The sequence below is a fragment of the Leuresthes tenuis genome, unplaced genomic scaffold (assembly GCF_036924035.1).
Source record: "Leuresthes tenuis unplaced genomic scaffold, fLeuTen1.0.hap1 SCAF_21, whole genome shotgun sequence".
In the NCBI taxonomy this organism is placed as follows: domain Eukaryota; kingdom Metazoa; phylum Chordata; class Actinopteri; order Atheriniformes; family Atherinopsidae; genus Leuresthes; species Leuresthes tenuis.
This window is the reverse complement of record NW_027325375.1, coordinates 14,161,719-14,168,409: the sequence shown is the minus strand read 5'-3', so window position 1 is coordinate 14,168,409 and position 6,691 is coordinate 14,161,719. Positions and strand designations below refer to the sequence as shown.

Below are 6,691 nucleotides of genomic sequence, written 5' to 3'. Positions count from 1 at the left end.
ATGGTCGAACATTCACACCTACTTGCAGCCGAACACCTCCGCTCCCGCTTTTGATGGTGTATAGTCGGGCTTTCGAGCCTTTTCTTCCCCGGTTTTTACAAATTATGGTTGGACATTCAGACCTTGCAGCCGAAAACCTCCGCTCCCTCTTTTGATCATACATTGTCAGGCATTCGCACCTACTTGCAGCCGAATACTTCCGCTCCACCTTTTAGTGATGTATGGTTGGCATTTGCACCTTTTCTTACCCTTTCTTACCCTACTGATTGCTTAAGATTAAGTTGTTTTTTCTCAAACTATAACATTTCCGATTTTAGTGTTCTATGAGGCATTCACATATTTTTTTTCACCGTAATGAAGTCTTTAGTAAAAGGCGAAAGACTTGTACGTTATGAAGAGAAACCAGAGTACGATTATCCGTCACTGCGGGAGCAGGGCATCAGGCTAGTTGGCATAGCCACCTTCCCCATGGTGAGCTTTGCTTGGTTGAGACGCTTGCCCCCCCCCTTGCTCCTCGGCTGACCAAGTAGGAACAATCGGGCCCTATTCGATGGCTGCCTTGTCTTTTACTCTGTGCAAAAGACAAGGCAGCAACAAAAACACCACGGGAAAACCGTATTGAGGCTTTGTTCTGACCGCTCATTCGGTGTCGCGTTTCTTTCAAGCAATTCTCCCGGTTAGCCCGCACTCGGCTCGCTCCCAGAGCCGTGTTAAAGTCTACTTCGCATTCACTCTCTTTTCTCAGCAGACTCTTGGGATTTTATCAATAAAATGAATTCCTTCACTCAAACTATGTTAAAACTGCTTTGTCCTTCATATTTACCATGTCTTGAAAGATTTAAACAAAAAAACCAACGTTGTACTTTGCAGTAAAAGAAATAGCAAATCTAAAGTTTCAGGAATCCGAGAATAAGCTTACTTTCATGAGTTCTTCACGATTTCGGATTTTGCTATAAAATGAATTCCTTCACTCAAACTAAATTAAAACTGCTAAACCGCTAATCTGTTACATGTAAGGCAGATGTCAAATTCACCGAATTAGGATTATTCGGTATTCGGCCAATCGAGCTGTAGCAGCTTCGGTAAAAGAGTATAAGTTGAAGAGTTTGTGAATAAAGGTGTGCGCACACATAGTGAGCTGTAGGAAAATAGGCAGGGAGCAATGCCGGCTGGGGTATATGTTCTTGTATGTTGTCTGACTGTTTGATTTGAATGTGTTGTGTAAGTGTCCTGTTGAATGTTACATGTTTGGTCTTTGACACGCTTCACTGTGGTTGTTAACTGTCTGGGGTGTCCTGAAATGTTATATGTTTGGGCTGTGTGACATGCTTAATGCTTGTCAGTAGCTACCCACTTATTCATATATAGCAACTGACAACGTAAGAAGTCCGGACATACTTTGATAGAGTAGTTGTAGAAGTATCCATATTGATAATAGATAAACTAATTCATAGTGATAGAACAGTAGATGAACAGGTGCCTGCACATGTCTCACGAAAATAAAATGGATGTATGATTGCTGACGGCAGAGCAATACTGCCAAACTTATGAGTTCTTGTGGCAAACTTGATTCAGTGTCTTGACGTGTATGCGCTGTTTCGCTGACTTGATTGTCACAAGAAACAAAGTGTGTTTGATAAGATCCGACCATTTTATTACGGGAGGATCAGTATGTATGGATTTTGATGTGACTGATAAACCCATTCGTATCTTAAGCACAATCTAATACGTGAGACAACGCCCTGGCACACGATAAAAAAAAAAAGAGAGAGCGGTTTTGTGTCCCCACAGTCCATAATGTAGAAAAGAGAGAAAAAAGCCTTTCTGATTTGGTGTGTGTGCTCATAGTGCAGAGTGTAGAGAAAAGAAAGCCGTTTTGGTGTCACGGGTGTTGTGACTTACACACACACATTTCTAAATTGAGAAAGGAAATTATTTTAGAGGAAGCACTAGAGTTTAGATCCCACATTTGTTGATAGGCATTCATTTATTTCTTCACTTCTGATAAAAATGATAAGACTGACCTAAAGAATTGGAGGCCCATCACACTTTTAAACTTTGACTGTAAACTTTTTAGCAAGGTTTTAACGACACGGATGTCCTCTGTTTTAGAGGAGGTAATTCACCCAGACCAGGCTTGTGCCATCTCAGAGAGACAACTCACCGACAGCCTCGTACTGATTCGAGACATCATTGATTACGCTAGAGACAGAAACACCCGGCTTGTCATCTTAAATTTAGACTTTGAAAAAGCTTTTGATCGGGTCTCGCATCAATATCTCTTTCAGGTGTTGCAGCCATCGAATAGGGCCCGATTGTTCCTACTTGGTGAGATTTGCTTGGTTGAGACGCTTGCTCCCCCCCCTTGCTCCTCGGCTGACCAAGTAGGAACAATCGGGCCCTATTCGATGGCTGCCTTGTCTTTTACTCTGTGCAAAAGACAAGGCAGCCACAAACACCACGGGAACACCGTATTGAGGCTTTGTTCTGACCACTCATTCGGTGTCGCGTTTCTTTCAAGCAATTCTCCCGGTTAGCCCACACTCGGCTCGCTCCCAGAGCTGTGTTAAAGTCTACTTCGCATTCACTCTCTTTTCTCAGCAGATTAAAAGAAAGTTTCATCTTGGGCTCCCTGAAACTTCCATCCTGCACCGCTGTTTGCTTTTTCACAAGAGCAGAGAAGAGCGCACCGTTCCCAGCGGCACTGCAGTACTGGGTCGATGCTTGGAGTGAACGGAGCAAGCTTCTTTTTCAACTCCTATTCTTAAAAATCCATTTAATATGTAGTCCTCGTATAGAGGACATATTAAACTGATAAGAACAGATACTACACTTGATCTTAGCCAAAAGGCCGAGAAGCGATAACTGTCCACTGTTTCAGGTCCGAGGGCCCTTGCTGGCACAATGCGCACGTGTAGCAGTGTTCTTTTTATGGCCATAGGTGGCCAGAGTGTCACGTTGCACCTCCGCCCACCCGCTGCACTGAGCACACTTCAGCCCTTTTAAATGGTATAACTTTGCACTCCCGCGTGCTCCAGCAAGCACCATTCAAGCAACAACTTTGCACTCCAGCTTCGAATATCGGCACAATCGCAACAAGTAAGGCGACTCTACTCAGAGAAGTCACTCTGCACAGTAACAAGATTTCTTTTGCACAGACAGAAAGGGCTTCACCCGCAAAGGTAAAGCCTGCCAAAAATAGAAACAACTCATTAGTGCTGCTCTCCACGAAAGTCTTTAGTAAAAGGCGAAAGACTTGTATGTTATGAAGAGAAACCAGAGTACAATTATCCGTCACTGCGGGAGCAGGGCATCAGGCTAGTTGCCATAGCCACCTTCCCCATGGTGAGCGCTGTTTGGTTGAAACGCTTGCCCCTGTGCAATCGACAAGGCAGCAACAAAAACACCACGGGAAAACCGTATTGAGGCTTTGTTCTGACCGCTCATTCGGTGTCGCGTTTCTTTCAAGCAATTCTCCCGGTTAGCCCACACTCGGCTCGCTCCCAGAGCCGTGTTAAAGTCTACTTCGCATTCACTCTCTTTTCTCAGCAGACTCTTGGGATTTTATCTATAAAATGAATTCCTTTACTCAAACTATGTTAAAACTGCTTTGTCCTTCATATTTACCATGTCTAGAAAGATTTAAACAAAAAAACAACAACGTTGTACTTTGCAGTAAAAGAAAGAGCAAATCTAAAGTTTCAGGAATCCGAGAATAAGCTTACTTTCATGAGTTCTTCACGATTTCGGATTTTGCTATAAAATGAATTCCTTCACTCAAACTAAATTAAAACTGCTAAACCGCTAATCTGTTACATGTAAGGCAGATGTCAAATTCACCGAAATAGGATCTAAGGGTATTCGGCCAATCGAGCTGTAGCAGCTTTGGTAAAAGAGTATAAGTTGAAGAGTTTGTGAATAAAGGTGTGCGCACACATAGTGAGCTGTAGGAAAATAGGCAGGGAGCAATGCCGGCTGGGGTATATGTTCTTGTATGTTGTCTGACTGTTTGATTTGAATGTGTTGTGTAAGTGTCCTGTTGAATGTTACATGTTTGGGCTTTGACACTTCACTGTGGTTGTTAACTGTGTGGTGTGTCCTGAAATGTTATAGGTTTGGGCTGTGTGACATGCTTAATGCTTGTCAGTAGCTACCCACTTATTCATATATAGCAACTGACAACATAAGAAGTCTGGACATACTTTGATAGTAGTTGTAGAAGTATCCTTATTGATAATAGATAAACTAATTCATAGTGATAGAACAGTAGATGAACAGGTGCCTGCACATGTCTCACGAAAATAAAATGGGTGTATGATTGCTGACGGCAGAGCAATACTGCCAAACTTATGAGTTCTTGTGGCAAACTTGATTCAGTGTCTTGACGTGCTGTCAGCGCTGTTTCGCTGACTTGATTGTCACAAGAAACAAAGTGTGTTTGATAAGATCCGACCATTTTATTACGGGAGGATCAGTATGTATGGATTCTGATGTGACTGATAAACCCATTCGTATCGTAAGCATAATCTAATACGTGAGACAACGCCCTGGCACACAATCAAAAAAAAAAGAGAGAGCGGTTTTGTGTCCCCACAGTCCATAATGTAGAAAAGAGAGAAAAAAGCCTTTCTGATTTGGTGTGTGTGCTCACAGTGCAGAGTGTAGAGAAAAGAGAGAAAAGAAAGCCGTTTTGGTGTCACGGGTGTTGTGACTTACACACACACATTTCTGAATTGAGAAAGGAAATTATTTTAGAGGAAGCACTAGAGTTTAGATCCCACATTTGTTGATAGGCATTCATTTATTTCTTCACTTCTGATGAAGTTTCAACAATAAACAACAAACTTTGTATTATGAGAAAGAACCAGACTCATTCTTCAGGAATCCGAAAATAAGCTCTATTTTACGAGTTATGCACGAATTCGGATTCTCCTATAAAACGAATTCCTTAACTCTAACCAAGTTAAGACTGCTTTGTCCTTCATATTTATTCATGTCTAATCAAGTTTCAACGATAAACAACGTTGTACTTGTAGAATGAGAAAGAACTTCTTCAGCAATAAGCATCTCTCGACATATGACGAAATACAGATTTTGCTATAAAATTAATTCCTTCTATCAGCCTGAATTAAAACTGTTTGTCCTCCTTATTTATCCACTTCAAATCAAGTTTCAACAATTAAAGAAATGTTGTAGTTTGAGAAAAAACAACTTAATCTTAAGCAATCAGTAGGGTAAGAAAGGGTAAGAAAAGGTGCAAATGCCAACCATACATCACTAAAAGGTGGAGCGGAAGTATTCGGCTGCAAGTAGGTGCGAATGCCTGACAATGTATGATCAAAAGAGGGAGCGGAGGTTTTCGGCTGCAAGGTCTGAATGTCCAACCATAATTTGTAAAAACCGGGGAAGAAAAGGCTCGAAAGCCCGACTATACACCATCAAAAGCGGGAGCGGAGGTGTTCGGCTGCAAGTAGGTGTGAATCTTCGACCATAATTTGTAAAAAGCGGGTAAGAAAAGGTTCGAATGCCCGACTATATATTAACCAAAGTAGGAGGAGAGGTCTTCGGATAAGAGTGGGTGAGAATTTACAACCATAATCTATAAAATGCGGTGAAAAAAAAGGTGTGAATACCCCATAGAACACTAAAAGGTAGAGCGGAAGTGTTCGGCTGCAAGAAGGTGTGAATGTCTGACCATAGTTTGTAAAAAGCGGGTAAGAAAAGGTTCGAATGCCCGAACATACACCATCAAAGGAGGGAGCGGAGGTGTTCCGCTGTAAGAAGGTGTGAATGTCCAACCATAATTGGCAAAAAGCAGGTAAGAAAAGGTTAAAATACCCGATTGTACACAATCAATAGCGGGAGCAGATTTGTTCCGCTACTAAAAGGTGTGAAAGTCCGACCATGAATTGTAAAAAGCGGGTAAGAAAAGGTGCGAATGCCCGACAATGTATGATCAAAAGAGGGAGCGGAGGTTTTCGGCTGCAAGAAGGTCTGAATGTCCAACAATAATTTTGTAAAACCGGGGAAGAAAAGGCTCGAAAGCCCGACTATACATCATCAAAAGCGGGAGCGGAGGTGTTCAGCTGCAAGAAGGTCTGAAAGTCCATCAATAATTGCTAGAAAACATGAAAGAAAATTTTCGAATATCAAACCACACATCATCATAAGCGGGAGAGGAGGTGTTCAGCTGCAAGAAGGTGTGAATGTCCGACCATAGTTTGTAAAAAATGGGTAAGAAAAGGTGCGAATGCTCAACCATACATCATCAAAAGCAGGAGTGGATGTGTTCGGCTAAAAGAAGGTTTGAATGTCCGACCATAGTTCGTAAAATGCGGGTAAGAAAAGGTTCGAATGCCCGAACATACACCATCAAAAGAGGGAGCGGAGGTGTTCCGCTGTAAGACGGTGTGAATGTCCAACAATAGTTGGTAAAAAGCGGGTAAGAAAAGGTTAAAATACCCGACTGTACACAATCAATAGCGGGAGCGGAGTTGTTCGGCTACAAGAAGGTGTGAAAGTCCGACCATGGTTTGTAAAAAGCGGGTAAGAAAAGGTTCGAATGCCCGAATATATACCATCAAAAGCGGAAGCGGAGGTGTTCAGCTGCAAGAAGGTCTGAATGTCCAACAATAATTTTGTAAAAAACGGGGAAGAAAAGGTTCGAATGCCCGAACATACACCATCAAAA

The 6,691-nt window shown here is 42.2% G+C and overlaps 3 non-coding genes across 3 annotated transcripts; all 3 read right to left on the bottom strand.

The window, feature by feature from the left end:
• Positions 1-300: 300 nt before the first annotated feature.
• On the bottom strand, positions 301-411 carry LOC140280782 (U5 spliceosomal RNA). The gene has a single exon (XR_011909707.1). It is a non-coding gene; the product is annotated as a U5 spliceosomal RNA (small nuclear RNA).
• A 2,268-nt stretch (positions 412-2,679) lies between these two features.
• Positions 2,680-2,863, bottom strand: LOC140280457 (U2 spliceosomal RNA). The gene has a single exon (XR_011909423.1). It is a non-coding gene; the product is annotated as a U2 spliceosomal RNA (small nuclear RNA).
• Positions 2,864-3,171: 308 nt separating this feature from the next.
• LOC140280692 (U5 spliceosomal RNA) lies at positions 3,172-3,285 on the bottom strand. Its single transcript, XR_011909625.1, has one exon. It is a non-coding gene; the product is annotated as a U5 spliceosomal RNA (small nuclear RNA).
• Positions 3,286-6,691: the final 3,406 nt, after the last annotated feature.